Here is a 14,522-nt window from a genome sequence, read left to right as displayed (position 1 = left end):
AGGTTTGAAAGGTTAAAGCCGGCAAGAAGGGTTTTACAGTTTGAAGATCTATTAGTGTTTTCTGAGATTGGGATCACTCTTTTAAAAAAGTTTTTTCAAGGTAACAACTGGTATCACAGAAGGCTCCATATCACAAATAGCGATTCTAGACCGAGTAGTTCTTTAGCTGTACTTTCCCCCGCTTTATATTGTGTCCTATAGCATTTTATTGTCTAGGATGACGTTGCACTTGAAGAATGGCCACTGCTGAAGTATATCCTCTACAATAAGATTTCTTTTAAATAGAAACATCATGGCTTCTCATCTTTTATTTCTAGCATTGACTTTGGAGGAGCTTTCATTCTTCCAGGAATGTCAGCCCAGCTGACTTTCTCATAGACCCTGAGCCTTATGATTTATGAAATCAGTGATTCTACTCATTATTATGTCACAGTCGGACTGGCTTCATACTAATTTTAGAAACTCTTCAGACCAGACAAGCCATCAATGGCCTGGTTTGCCTTTTAGAAGGTAAGAAATCAAAAGTATTCAGTTAATATTTCTAAAAAATCTTACTAATCTAGAAAACTAGAGATTTTTCTTGAAAACATAGTACAGAGATCCATACATTTACAAATTCCCAGAATTAGGGGTGCCTGGGTGGCTCAGTCAGTTAGGCATCTGACTTCGGTTCAGGTCATGATCTCACAGTTCGTGAGTTTGAGCCCCGCGTCGGGCTCTGTGCTGACAGCTCAGAGCCCGGAGCCTGTTTTGGATTCTGTCTCCCTCTCTCTGCCCCACCCCTGCTTACGCTCTGTCTCTCTCTGTCTCTCAAAAATGAATAAACATTAAAGATATTTTTTTGTTAAAAAAATAAAATTCCCCAGAATTAGAAGAAATAGCATGACAAATATGTTAAATATTCACTGTTAAGAATGCACCATAGGACCAACGTCCTGCCATCTCCAAATGGCACCTTCAGAATTTCTTTCAATTTAACGTTATTAACATTTTGCTGCTTTCATTGAGGCAAGATGAAGAAATGGTAAAGTAACTCAATGCAAGTAGATAAAAATGCTATACACGTTGTTAATTTTTTTGAAGTTGTCAGCTTTGTGCTCTATGAACTAAAGGAAGGATATGATCTCAGCCTGGGTAAAATATCTGTGAATCCGTAGAATTGGAAATACTGGTATCTATAGTTTTGTCCATTCAATATATTAAATTTATTCTAAGCAAATACTCGGACATGTGCAAAGATTTAGCTATGAGTTGATAAGAAAAAAAACCTCAAAGTAACCTAACATTTAGGTAGTCCAGAATTAGGAGAATAATAATGGCACATGCCTAATAGACTCCTTGTAGCTAGTTGAAAAAATATTGCAGAGGAGCATTTAATGACATGATAAGATGCTCAACATGTACTAAGTGAAAAATACAGTTCACCAAATAGAATATATAGCATTAGTTTTCAACCCTTTTTGGGTAATCTACCTCTCTGGGAACCTGAGTAAATGTACCTTTACTCCAGGCTTCTTATCTCCTATCTCCTGTTTCCTCTGGCTACTGTTAATACCTTCTTGTTTTATCCTGTTTTTTTTTTCCCCCCAAGGTTTGATCTTAACAGTTTACCCACAAAACTTGGGTTTCTCTCTGGTTTGCAAGTTATGTAAATCATATAATACTGGACTTTGAAACTTTCCTCTACATTTTATGTAAACAAAAAGTTTCATGCATAACTTGTTTAAGACAGGATTGACTATTCATTCAGATGATTCTAATGTTATTAGTGCTCATTTTTTTTTTTAATTTTTTTTTCAACGTTTATTTATTTTTGGGACAGAGAGAGACAGAGCATGAACAGGGGAGGGGCAGAGAGAGGGAGACATAGAATCGGAAACAGGCTCCAGGCTCTGAGCCATCAGCCCAGAGCCTGACGCGGGGCTCGAACTCACAGACCGCGAGATCGTGACCTGGCTGAAGCCGGACGCTTAACCGACTGCGCCACCCAGGCGCCCCAGTGCTCATTTTTGATGGTCATTCATCCATCTATTCATTCTCACATATAAAACACGCAGCACAGAGCCTGGCACTTAGTAAAAAACATAGAAGTGATAGTTGTTATTTTCACTCACATGCATTAACATATCCATTCAAGTACATTTTGAACAATTACTTTGAACATGGCTAGACAGCGGAGAATAATGCAGATATGGTTCTGCTTTCTTACAACTTTTTATGTTTTTTTGAAAGAACCAGACATCAATCAGCCACTGAAGACAAGAAGAGGACGGTCCTGGGGCACTCAACTTCTTCTAAGGTATCAGGGAAGCCAAGATGCTAAGGGTGAAATGAAATTGGATTAGAAGTTAGAGTGGACAGGAAGGAAACAGTGTTCTGGGTAGAGGGAACAGCATGTGCAGAGGGCCTGGAGTCAACACTTGACCCGGGTTCCTATAGGTTTTCATAATTTACAAAAGGTATGCTCTTAGTCCTGGTCAATCAAGAAAGGTATAAATATAATTCCCCCAAAATGGACTCCATTCTGTTTTCAAAGTTTGCCTTCTTTACTTCTATTTAGAAACCAGAAGATGAATGTCTGTTGCAATTATAGTGAACTTCCCAATAGTTCCAGGGATATGTAGGATGTATTGTGGGAAGTAAGCCAGCAAGGTTTCAACTACAAATCTCATATTTGAACACCTGGCTCTAATTTGTCCTGGAAATTTTAACAGTGTTGTCTCAAATTGTTTGAAAAAAATTAAATTCAGAGTTCTGTGTTCATAAGCTCCTCCATATTCTTAATCTTTCATATATATTATTTTGGTATTAAGTGGGATTAATTGAGACTGGGGTAACATTTGACCACTGTTGTTTTGCTGGGACGGGGGGCAATAAAAGGTTCTGCTGGCCCCTTAGTGTATACAGACAGATAATCTGATGTGCTTCCTTTAAAGCCTATTTGAACATATAAGTAGATGCAAGATCACCAGGAATTACAGGTATGTAGATTATTTTGTAGGTACCCTTGATTGGACTGAAACTTCTTATCAAGTTTCAGTTATATCAAATTTTGCAGCAGCCTTGAATCCATGCAACCAGACTTGCTGGAAGAGAAAGTTCAGTGTAAGTTCAGAGGCAAAAGATGTGACAGAACCACTTTGTAAGCATGAAAGATTGAAAGAAACATTATTTCCCCATATTTAAGCATTACTGCTCTCCCTCTTCCTATATAACATCATGTAAGAGAATATTGCCAACAAATGCCCAGATAGATGCTGAATTATTTATAAGAACAAGCTACTGATGTGGATTGGAAAGAAGAAATAACAAAGCAAGAAATAGTAATGTTATTGCGACTGATCAAGTAAAAGGACATAAGCAAATGTGAGTGAACAATATCTCTAGAGATTTACACCCACAGGAAAGCTGTATGCTGTCACTTGGTTCATGTAGATCCTTACTTGAGAATAGAAACAACACCTGGGGAATTAGCTGTACTGTATTATTTAACATTTTATTTATAACTTTTCAGCAATTTCCATAACCAGCATTATTTAGTCACAGATGTCTTTGCAATCAGGATCATAGGCTTTGACAGCCATATTTTTTAAGAGAGATGATTTGTAGTATCTCTCTGATGTTTGACAATTTGGAATCGTCTGGTCCTTGCCTATTCACTATTGTGTTTTTATAACAGACTACGTCAGCAGGGGCAATTAGAAGATTTAGAAGCTCTATTCTAGCGCTGTTTTCAAAAGAAATGTCTAAAGACTCTCTGTTTCTAAAGACTTTATTGTTCTGTTTTTTCAGATGTTAGTGGCCAAGATGGTGTTTAGATTTTGGCCATAAGCCAAGAGGAAATCTCAATGATTACTACTGGGCTTGGGGTACAGAGAAGCCAAAAGTCTTAAGAGGGTTCTTTCTCTTCTCAGAAAGTTATTTTAGGATGGAGATGTGCTCCCCAAACCTTCCTGATGAACCGTATCTACTAAATCCTTCAAGTTTTTAAGACTGAATCAGAGTTCTTTATCATGTAGCAAAACCATATTTAAATTAAATCATAGCTTTAAAAATTAAAATATCTGTAATTCTCTGACATCCTCATTAGGATTTAGAAGGCACACAATGTACCTTGCAATGTATTTTTCTCCATGTGGGTAGGGACTTTTTCATGAAGTCAGATTCATCTTTTTCTTTTTTCTCTTTCATTCTCAGTGATTAGAACTGTGCCTGGCACACAGTGGGTGCTCTATAAGTATGAATGATTGAATGAATGAATGAATTTAAGCAATTAAAGTAAACCAGAGCAGAAACTCTAGTATAACCTATACATATAGACCTTAGTAGTCCAGAACCATAAAATTAAGTCACATTTAATACCCACTTTATGATGACTTTGAGCCTCTACCTGACACTGTAGGAAGTTAACTTCCATCAAATATGCTCATCAAATATGCCCAGGTATTTCTTGGAGGTCTTGAAGGTGAGGACTCATGTGTATTCAGAGATATGGAACCTATAGCTTCTTCTCTAGCTAGGCTGCCTGAGGCATTGGGAGAGAGGTTACTGTTTTCCTATTTGCCACTCTATCCCCAGCCTGACCCTTAACTCCCCATAGCACAGCTGGCACTAATCCACAATTTGGGGTAAGACTTGTTTAGAAGAGTAGCACAGGGGAGATACAAATTGGTGGATATCTCAATGATTGCTGCTCTTAGAGCCCAGCAGACCCGAATCAGCCTCATGAGACTTGGTGGTGTTCAACCTGTCTCCATGTGGCAAGGGCGGGCTCATCCCCGCCGCTAGGAATCCCTTGAGCTTGTCTTCACTACTTGAAATCCAAGGCTAGGAGGGGCGCCTGGGTGGCGCAGTCGGTTAAGCGTCAGACTTCAGCCAGGTCACGATATCGCAGTCCGTGAGTTCGAGCCCCACATCAGGGTCTGGGCTGATGGCTCAGAGCCTGGAGCCTGTTTCCGATTCTGTGTCTCCCTCTCTCTCTGCCCCTCCCCCGTTCATGCTCTGTCTCTCTCTGTCCCAAAAATAAATAAACGTTGAAAAAAAAAAAATCCAAGGCTAGGAGAGAAGGAAGCCTTCTCATTCCTAACTGAGATATAAGGCCATCCTTCCAAGTCCCCATTTTCTGTCCCAAGGGCTGTCTTCTCCTAGGATGACTGGCAATGGGAACGTTTGCTCATTTTAGGAAAACTCCATCCTCTACTCATGGCTGTCTCCCATAGAGGCACAAAGCCAGCATATACCCATACAAAGCTTTAACCCAACTCAATTGCATAATAGAACTCTTAGTTTATGTTGAAAACCTCCAGCTAATATATGTAAAGTTAAGGCTTTTCCGTAGGCTTCAACAGACACACAGTGTATTTGTTTTATACTTATGTAACTAAATACCCCAGAGTATTTTTCCCCAAACAAAGGAATAGTTTGCCCCAAGGATAAATTAATGTCTCTTTTTTTTTTTTTAATCTTTTGCAAATTTTAAATAAAAAAATGTTTTTCTAGTTCCTAGCCATTACATTTCTTAGGAATGATTTTCAGCCAGGACACGATCTTTCAATTAAAGCACACTGGGCTAAATGCAGTGGAGTATCCTGCAGCAGAAAAAGAATATTAGTGGAAGAACTGGTGATGTCCAAACAAAGTCTGTGGCTGAGTTAATAATATTGCACCAGTGTTAATTTCTTAGTTTTGACAAATGTACCAAGATTAATTAAGATGTTAATATTAGGGGAAACTGGATGAAGAGTATATAGGACCTATTTGCACTATTTTACAACTTTTCTGTAAATCTAAAATTATTCCATTATTCCAAAGTAAAAAAGTTTATGAAAGCATAAAACAAGCCAGGGCATAGATTTCAGGCAACAGAATATAACCAGCTATTATAGCTGATTGTTCAATTTAATGTTAATCTTAGAAACTAAAACAGGGGAGGGGGTAAATTGCATGGTTCTTTTAAGAAAAAAAAAAAGATGCAGTATATTCATTTGAAGATATGAAATTTTCCAGCTCAGGATTTCAGGAGTCTGCTGCATGAGTGCTTATGTAAGAAATAATGAGTAACTTAAAGGATAAAGTATTCAACTACTGTTTAATGAAAGAAAATAAATGATCCTAAGTAGACATTTAAAATATTGTGCCTCAAAAATCTCAGGTGCATAACTTAAAAAAAAATCAGCAATTTTTTTGGGGGGTGGGGAAGCAACTAAACTTCTATGTCCCAGGTATATGACTTTCTAATGATCTTACCTAAAGAAGTTAACAATATTGGAAGTTAGGATTATTGCTTGGAGAACCTGAGTGAGCCAATATATCCTTTAGGCCGTGTCTCTTAATTAAAAGGTGCCACAATGTTTTACCAGGGATGGGTCATAATATCATCGATTATTTTTAGAGATAGGCAATCAAACTGATAAAGATGTATTAACTTGGGAGTCTTAAGGTGTCTTTCATCCTAAGACAGCCTACATGAGGCCTATAAGAAGAACCTGTGTTTACTTTTATCCCCAAATCTTTGAATCTGCCCAAATAATTCAATAAATATATGATGAGAGTTCTGTAACTGTTTATAGGTAAGAGATGGTTTGGGTTGGAACATTTTTATGAGTAACTTAGCAGTCAACCACTAGTTGACTAGTCAACAAACTAACATTTTAGCATGTTCCTGAAGAGTGTCCCCCTCCAAGTAAAAGTGCAGCCTGTATGTTCTTTACAAGGCTCAATAACTCCTTTGAGGTGGAGAATGCTAGCTGTCTCCCTCCATCTGTGCTCCTGTTTGTTGGCCTCCTGTAGAATAGGCAGGTTTTCCAACTGAGCTCTCGTCAATGGACTATGCGAGCGAGCTATATGGGCAACCTCCACCTCCTTTGCTTAAGCAGAATCTCTCCCTGGACTGCTCTCTTTCCCTTCCTGGACGGCCAGAACAGAGCAGCCTCGGAAGCCACATGTTGAAGATGGGAGAGGTGCTGTCAGCCCAGGGCCCGGGAAGACTGTGTGGAGCAGAGCTGTCTCCCAACTGAGACCCAGTCACCTTAGACTGAAACATCAGAGAGATGATCTTCCATATTCTCTCTCATGTAGTGGGTCTGATGTTACAGCCACTTAGCCTACCTTGTCTGATATACCTTCAACAAACAGGAGTTCTGGAGAAATGTGTTAGGGAGTATGACTTGGACCTATGACCTCCCATCTCTGACCCTGAATCTCTGCCTTGGGACTCATGAAGTCACGTGTGCCTTCAAACACAGGACTAGACCTGCCGCACAGATTCTAACCAGTAACCGGGCCAGCTGGGTAGGTCAAAGTTCCTCTCACTCACCCAGCCAGGGCTGAACAGGGAGGGAAGGAAAAGGGTTATCCTTCCTTTGCGAGAACCCCTTTCTAGTTTTCCTGCCAAATGGAGATGTGAAGCACAGGGGTAGGCAGGAAGAATCTGAACTCTATGAGGCAGAGACTGTTTCTCCTATTATGAGACCCAATCACCCCACCATCCATAAGAGTGTGGCTCAGTAAATTCCGGCTCTGACCAACTAAATCCACCATTCCTCCCCTGGATAGCAACAGCAAGTCGGCGGGGACAGAAGTTGGAGGTTCTCTTTCCTTCATTCCTAGGAAGGGAGGAGAGTGGAAGTTCTATGTAAAAATGTTCCTGCTACTCAAACAAGCCAGCTATTCAATGTGCTGCCTTGGCTGATCTGTTGCACAAGCCGTGGAGGCAGCACCCACGTCAATATTGGAGAATGTTTGCCAAATAGGATGATTTTGGTTTCAGTATTTGGTAACACCGGCCTTTTGGGGCCACACCCTTTGGGAGAAGACACAGGAGCCCTGGGTAGTAGATGGAAAGGTAAGGACCCCCCTCCCCCACACCGTGCAGCAGAATCATTGCCTTGGGCACTCCCCTCCTGTTCCTTCTGGGGGTGGGGTCCTGGCTCACTCACAGAACAGGCCCCTAACATTTAAAGGGGCTCAGACAAAAACATCAATGGAGTTACTTACATGTTTTAAATCAAGAAAACAAGTTATAAAATACGTGCCATTCTTTGACCCACAAATTGAAACACGAAAGAAAAGCGAGACGATTGTCTCGCGGCTCTACTGCAAAACAGGACCTTGTTAGGCAATAATCTATCCCATTCGTGCTGAGGAGAAACACGGGGCAATTGTCCTCTTCTCTTGCCTGCTGAGTGCTTTAGCTGCTCAAATCCCACCCACCCTTGGAAGCAGTGCTCCTTTATGAAGTCCACAGCAGCAGAAGCCACAATCAACGACGACATTTGGAGGCCAGGCCAGAGATGTGGGGAGATGTGTCCCTGGGGCCTGAACAAAGTCAGTCAGGAAAGCAGATGTTTAGGGGGAGGGTCTCAGAGCACCACAGCTGAGACCCAGACCCTGAGCGACAAAGCGGCCATGTGTTCTTTAAAATTTTCTTCTTTGTGTTTGTGTCCTGTGGAGCCCTCCAAAGCATGGTCCTCCTTTGCCTGCACCGAAGGACGGTAGTATGTCTTGTAGATTCTCCTTGGAAGCCATTCAAGTTTTCTTGCCATTGTCACTGGGGCCACTCCTGCTCTGCTGTCTGCAGACTTCATCTGCTGCTCTGAGGGTGAGCGTTCTTTCTCACGATTCCTTCATTAGCATCCTGAAGAGACAGACTTATTCTATTTCCTAAGAGACCTCCCTCTGGGGAACAAGAGACAGGAGCCCTCGAGTTGGCTCAGAGGATATCTGGCTAGCATTCTCCTGTGTATTATCTGAAAGCACCCTTCCACACCACCAGTCAGCCAGGGCCCCTGGGCAGAATTCAGGCATCTGGGGCTTTGACTCCCATCCCCAGGCTCCCTTCAGTTCCAAAGTTCCCTTTTGCATTCTTTTCCCTCAGGGCTCACTGACTCCTCTGGCAAATCAACAGGGCTTCCACTCTCCACCCAAATAGCCAAATGCCTGAGCTGGGCCTTTGTGTCAACACTGCCCCTGCCCTCACCCCTATTGCCACAGTTTATGCTCAGCTGTACCTTCCAGCAATAGACGACAGGTCCAACAGCTTCATTGTATCCCAAGTTCCTGACAATAAACTCCCATGAGCACCAGGGAAGACTCTTGTCCTATTCCCGAAGGCTGGAGGGCATCCATCAAACTCACCTGATATCCGTGCCAAATACGTTACCCAGATGGTCTGAAGGGAGAAGGGCTAGCATACAGCCTGTTTTATATCGTTTGAAATTGGGGTTTCATCTGTCAAAAGACTATTCCAACCCACTTCAAGTTTGGCCATCTGCATTTAAACAGGATTTATAGCCTGAAATCTACACCATCATTGTACAGGTAGTTTTTATGGACTCACAGGTTAGCAGAAGACCTGTGGAGTCAAAGATGAGTGAGTCAAAGATGACGCTGTCCTTAACCATAGTTTTGGTGCAATGAGGCAGTCAGTGTTGCAGCAGTCAGAAGAGAAACATTGAGCCTAAATCTAATATTTGATATCAGTGGATTGAGAGGCTTTGTCCTTGAGTATGTTGACAAGAAAACTGACATTCGGTTTTGAGGGAAATGTAGCAGACTTGTCTCAAAATTTGGGGAGGTAAGTTGTCTCCTTTTCGAAGATGGGATTGTGTGCACTTTGGTTCTCAGGAGAGAATCATGCATAATTAATTAGGATAGTTCAGCAAGGATTAAGAGATCCAGTTAGAAAGTTAACATTCCCATTTGGGGCATCTTTTGGTCCATTTGTTTATGTATTTTACTTTTAAAATAATAACTTGTTATGTCCAGGCACTATATTAGGCCCTGACGCAATATTTACTCCTCACCCAAAACTTCTATAAATTAAATATGCTTGTAATTCACTTTACGGATGACAGAACTCAAGGGAGGAAAGGATAAATAATCTGCCGAAAAGCTCGCAATTAGCAAATCTCAGAGCTGATTCCAGGATCCTTTCCTCTAGATCGTACTATCTTCTACAGCATGCCATGGCAAATATGCCAGTGCCTAATGTTTGGTCCAAATAATAAATGCTAAGGGCATTCAGGTCTACCATGGTTAAGGGTAGCTTCACTGCAAAGGTGAGAGCTGTTACTGCTTGAAAAATACAGAAATGAACTGATGGTCCTGATATTAGGCAATGCAGTTAAACCACCTTTAAATACAGAGAAATAGCCACTTCTCAGGCTAAATAGCCAGAAAGTTTAGTCTGGGTAGAAATTTCCCAGGACTATGGCAGAATGCCAGACCCTATAGCATATTGGCTTCATGTTTTCTGTAAAGTCAGGCTTGATTTAAAAAAAAAAAAAAAAATTCAGGGAGCGCCTGGGTGGCTCAGTTGGTTAAGCGTCTGACTTTGGCTCAGGTCATGATCTCACCATTTGTGGGTTCGAGCCCACACTGGGCTCTGTGCTCGGAGCCTGGAGCCTGCTTCAGATTCTGTGCCTCCCTCTCTCTCTGCCCCTCCCCTGCTCACATTCTGTTTCTCTCTCTCAGAAATAAATAAACATTAAAAAATTTTTTAAATTCAGGAATCTGTAACGGGTTTTTCATTTCTCTCTGTTTAGGTGGAAGTTTGCTTCTAAGGAAAAATACTGGAAGGAATAAAATGCAGCCAAGAGGGGTCGTCGCTTTAACACACACCTGCTCTTTCCTCCCCATCAGGTCAGAAGTCTCCCTGAAACATTCCAGGGCCCCCAATTCCATTTGCTTTTGGTGCCCACCCTTGATGCCCTCACTATGTGGAGAGAGCTCACCATCCTGGGTTCTCAGTGTAATGAAACATCTCACTTGTGAGTTTTATGTCAACAAGGGAGTGATTATAGAACAATATGTGTTCTGCAACCTTTAGCAACATGAACCTTTATGAGCACAGCATTGGCATTTCCTTTTCTGTCAATGTTGAGATAAATTTATGGTATGACATGGAGGAGGGATGGCATTGCCTTTGAGATGAGAAGCAGGACTGTAGGCCTGGCCCCCTCAGGACATCCACACACCTGCCTCGCTCTCCATACAAAGATACTTGGGAGGATGGGTACTTTCACGGAAGGTTGGTTTTTGTTTTTTTTTAATGATTCCTTATGTCCACCTCCTTATGTCGCCTTGTGTCTTCCATGTTTATTTATATCACATTAATTAATCTTATTAAAGAGAGGAGGTGTAGTGTAATAGTTAAGAACAAAGACTTTGGTTGGAGTGCCTCGGTGGCTCAGTTGGTTAAGGGTTCAATTCTTGATCTCAGTTCAGGTCTTGATTTCAGGGTCTTGATCTCAGGGTTGCGAGTTCAAGTACCATGCTGGGCTCCATGCTGGGTGTGGAGACTTAAAAAAAAAAAAGAAGAAGATTTTGGAAGCAAATGGTTCAGCCTTATCATTTTCTAGTTGTATGACCTTGGGCAAATCATTTAGTTTCTCTGAGGTCACTTTATATAATGGTGGGAGGAGGGAGGAGGGGAAATTCCTCTTATTGAGGGCTGCTGAGAGGCTTAAATATGAAACTTTATGAAAGTACGTAGCAAAATGCCTGCCATGCTGTCACATGCTCAAGAAGGGATAGCTACTATTATTCCTGATTTTGTCTTTCATGTTCTAGTTTCCTGGTGAAAGGGCTGTACTTTTTTTTTTTTGTCTTCAGCAGGTGCCCAACAAGATTGTTGATGATGTCTGTGTCTACACCAGCATTTCTCGATCACCAGTCCCGGCCATGGAAGCAACATATTCCTGCCTTAGGTTTATTTCTCTCCCTTCTCTGCTTCTGGATAGTCTCTCCCATCTCCTCACCCATCTCCTCCTCCACCACTTACCACCTGCTATCAGAATCAGGGTGGAAAACGTGGGCACATGACCATGAGTTTTTAGTATAGTTTTAACAAAAACACAAAATTCCACATAATGCCATAACATTAGGTGGCTTCTCTTTAAAAAAAAAAAAAAAAAAAAAAAAAAAAAAACAGAAACACAACCCAAAACTATTGTGTAGACCAGAACACATATCATTTGGTGATTGAATTTTTCTGTTTGTTTTTTCTACCAGTCATGCAATGTACACTTAATACAACTCTGAGACTCTTTGAGTACAAACTAGCAAGAATTGAAACATTTTACAGACTAACAATTCCATTTAAATCCTTGTTTTTACCTGAGTGGGTAAAGAGATAGGATAGCTGAAGAGTACCAAGTAAAGGGGTGGGGTAGGTCATCGCCAGTGGGGTATCCTATCATTGTTCAGTCGACATGGCCTTAGCCACACTTCCTGATTCACTGGGAAGTGTTCCTTGTGCATCATTTTTGCTCTTGGCCAGCTTACCCCCACTCTCCACTGCTGCTGCGGCCATGCCCACAGATGCCCCATCAACCGAGTGGCCCCTCTTCCCGTCCCAGGGAATTAATGGGCTCCCGGCACTTATTAGAAGAGGTAGCAGATCTGGAAAAGGAAATCAAAACGCAGTAGAGAAGGCAGAACACAGTTTGGGGAGTCTCTGGCAAATCTGAGTTCAGGTCTGAACTTTAATACGTGCTGGCTGTGAGGCTTTGAGGAACTCATTTCGTTTCCGGAGTTTACTTTATCCGTAAAACAGTGCTTCTTTTCTTCACAATCAGACATTTATCAGGTATTTACTAAGTGCCAGGCACTGTTCTAGTGCCCACTTCCAGGGAAGGGGGGGGGGGGTTAGGGGCTGGGGGTTAATGGCGTGGGTACAAAGATTTTAAAATAGGTCAGAAAAGGATTCACTGAGAAGGGGACATCTGAGGTGAACACTTGAAGGAAGTGAGACAGTGAGCCATGAGGGTATCTGGGGTGGGGAGAACGTTCCAAATAAAGAAATCGCTGGTTCAAAGGCCCTAAGGCAGGAGGGATCCTGGTGCACTGGAAGAACAGCAAGGAGACCAGTAGGGCTGGAGCAGGTGAGCAGAGCAGACAATAGCAGCAGATGGGGGCAGAGGGGAACAAGAGGGAGCTAAGCTGTGTTCAGCCTCGTAGGCCATGGGGAGAACTTAGGTATTTTTTTTTTAATGTTTATTTACTTTTTGAGAGAGTGACAGAGACAGAGTGGGGGCCAGGGAGGGGCAACGCAGGCTCCAGGCTCTGAGCTGTCAGCACAGAGCCCGATGAGGGGCTCGAACCCACGAACTGCAAGATCACGACCTGAGCCGAAGTCAGACGCTTAGCTGACTGAGCCACCCAGGCACCCCTGGGTTTTTACTTTAGAGAGGAGGGGAAGTCACTAGAGGGTTGTCAGCCTAGGACTTGTGTTTTGGAAGAGTCGTTCGGGCTGCTGCGTTGAGAACAGAATGTAGGTGGGCAAGGCCAGGAAGCAGGGACATGGGTTAGGAGGAAGAGACGATGGTTTGGACCAGGGTATGGCTGTGGACGTGGGGTGGAGGATGGTTCGATTCTGGACATTTCTTGAAAGTGGCATTAACAGGGTTTGCTGATGAACTGGATTGAGTGTGAGAAAAAGAGAAGAGTCAAGGAGGCCTGTGAGGTTTTTGGTCTGAGAAATTAGAAGAGTTGTGTGGCCATTGGCTGAGATAGTTGTGGCTGGGGGGAGGAACAGGTTCGGGATGGGAGGAGGAAATGGAGAATTTAGTGGTAATACTAGTATCTGCCCTGCCTCTCTCATGGATTAAATGTGATGACTTATGTGTGATTTACCCTCCAAATCTGCCTACTGCTGCTAGTATTCAAGTGCTCTTTCCCTTCCTATTCAGAAGTGGTCTGTTCCATGGGTAGTCCCCTCTCTTTCATGCTCAAGTGGCTCTAGTCGGTGGTGGGCGAGGGGTTCCTAGCACAGGGACTCTTGGATCTGACAGGGGTTCCTAGCACAGGGACTCTTGGATCTATTTTCGGAGCTATATTTAGGTGGATATTTTAGGATAGGTCCTCCAACCGTGACTCAAGTATGACTTAACAGTTAATACTTTTATTTCTCCCTAGCAGAATATTGTTTCTAATTTTTCTTTCATATAGCAACTGATGTTGCCATGCAGATCTCTTGGTTGCTATGAGATGGTAACATTACTCTGCCCCGTGATTGGCCGGGGCCTCCTATGCTGTGTGGTTCTCACTCAGGCGACTGACACTGAGCTGTTACTATGGTGAACTTTACAATTTCCTTTGATTGGTGGATTTCAGAAATAGGTCATCAGTGGAATTCATTATATTCTGTCAGGAAAAATGAAAAATAAATATCATAACTTTTCCCTGTTACCAACATGAAGGAAACGCTACACTTAAAGACATAATGAATCTCTGTTGGAGACGTAGAGACCTTCTGAGAATTGAAGGGTGATGATGATCCTGTGTTAAATTTGGATGGAAAATATTTTCCTTCTGGATTGGAGTTGATTATTCAGAGTTCGAGGCATCAGGCTCATCAGAGTTGGTGGGGGGGGTTGTGTATGGACCGAAATGTAAACTGCCCTCTCTCTGTGAGATTAGGGGTGATGCTGGTGGTCTGGGGGTGGAAGGTGGGAGCAACGTGCTCATTAAATGCAGCATCTTAGGACTAAGTGTTCTCGAGGTGTTAGGAGGGTGCTAAG

The 14,522-nt window shown here is 42.3% G+C and overlaps 1 long non-coding RNA gene across 2 annotated transcripts; it reads left to right on the top strand.

Moving 5' to 3' along the window:
• Positions 1–442: 442 nt before the first annotated feature.
• On the top strand, positions 443–12,521 carry LOC147582478 (uncharacterized). 2 transcript variants are annotated; one of them, XR_015249175.1, is made up of 4 exons: positions 443–510; positions 2,233–2,299; positions 10,545–10,641; positions 11,617–12,521. It is a non-coding gene; the product is annotated as an uncharacterized LOC147582478 (long non-coding RNA). The 2 variants fall into 2 exon arrangements; XR_015249174.1 differs by having other exon boundaries at positions 11,614–12,521.
• Positions 12,522–14,522: the final 2,001 nt, after the last annotated feature.

The sequence above is a fragment of the Puma concolor genome, chromosome A3 (genome assembly GCF_028749965.1).
Source record: "Puma concolor isolate L17-30 chromosome A3, mPumCon1.1.hap2, whole genome shotgun sequence".
Taxonomy (NCBI): Eukaryota; Metazoa; Chordata; class Mammalia; order Carnivora; family Felidae; genus Puma; species Puma concolor.
This window is presented reverse-complemented; position numbering and strand designations above follow the sequence as displayed.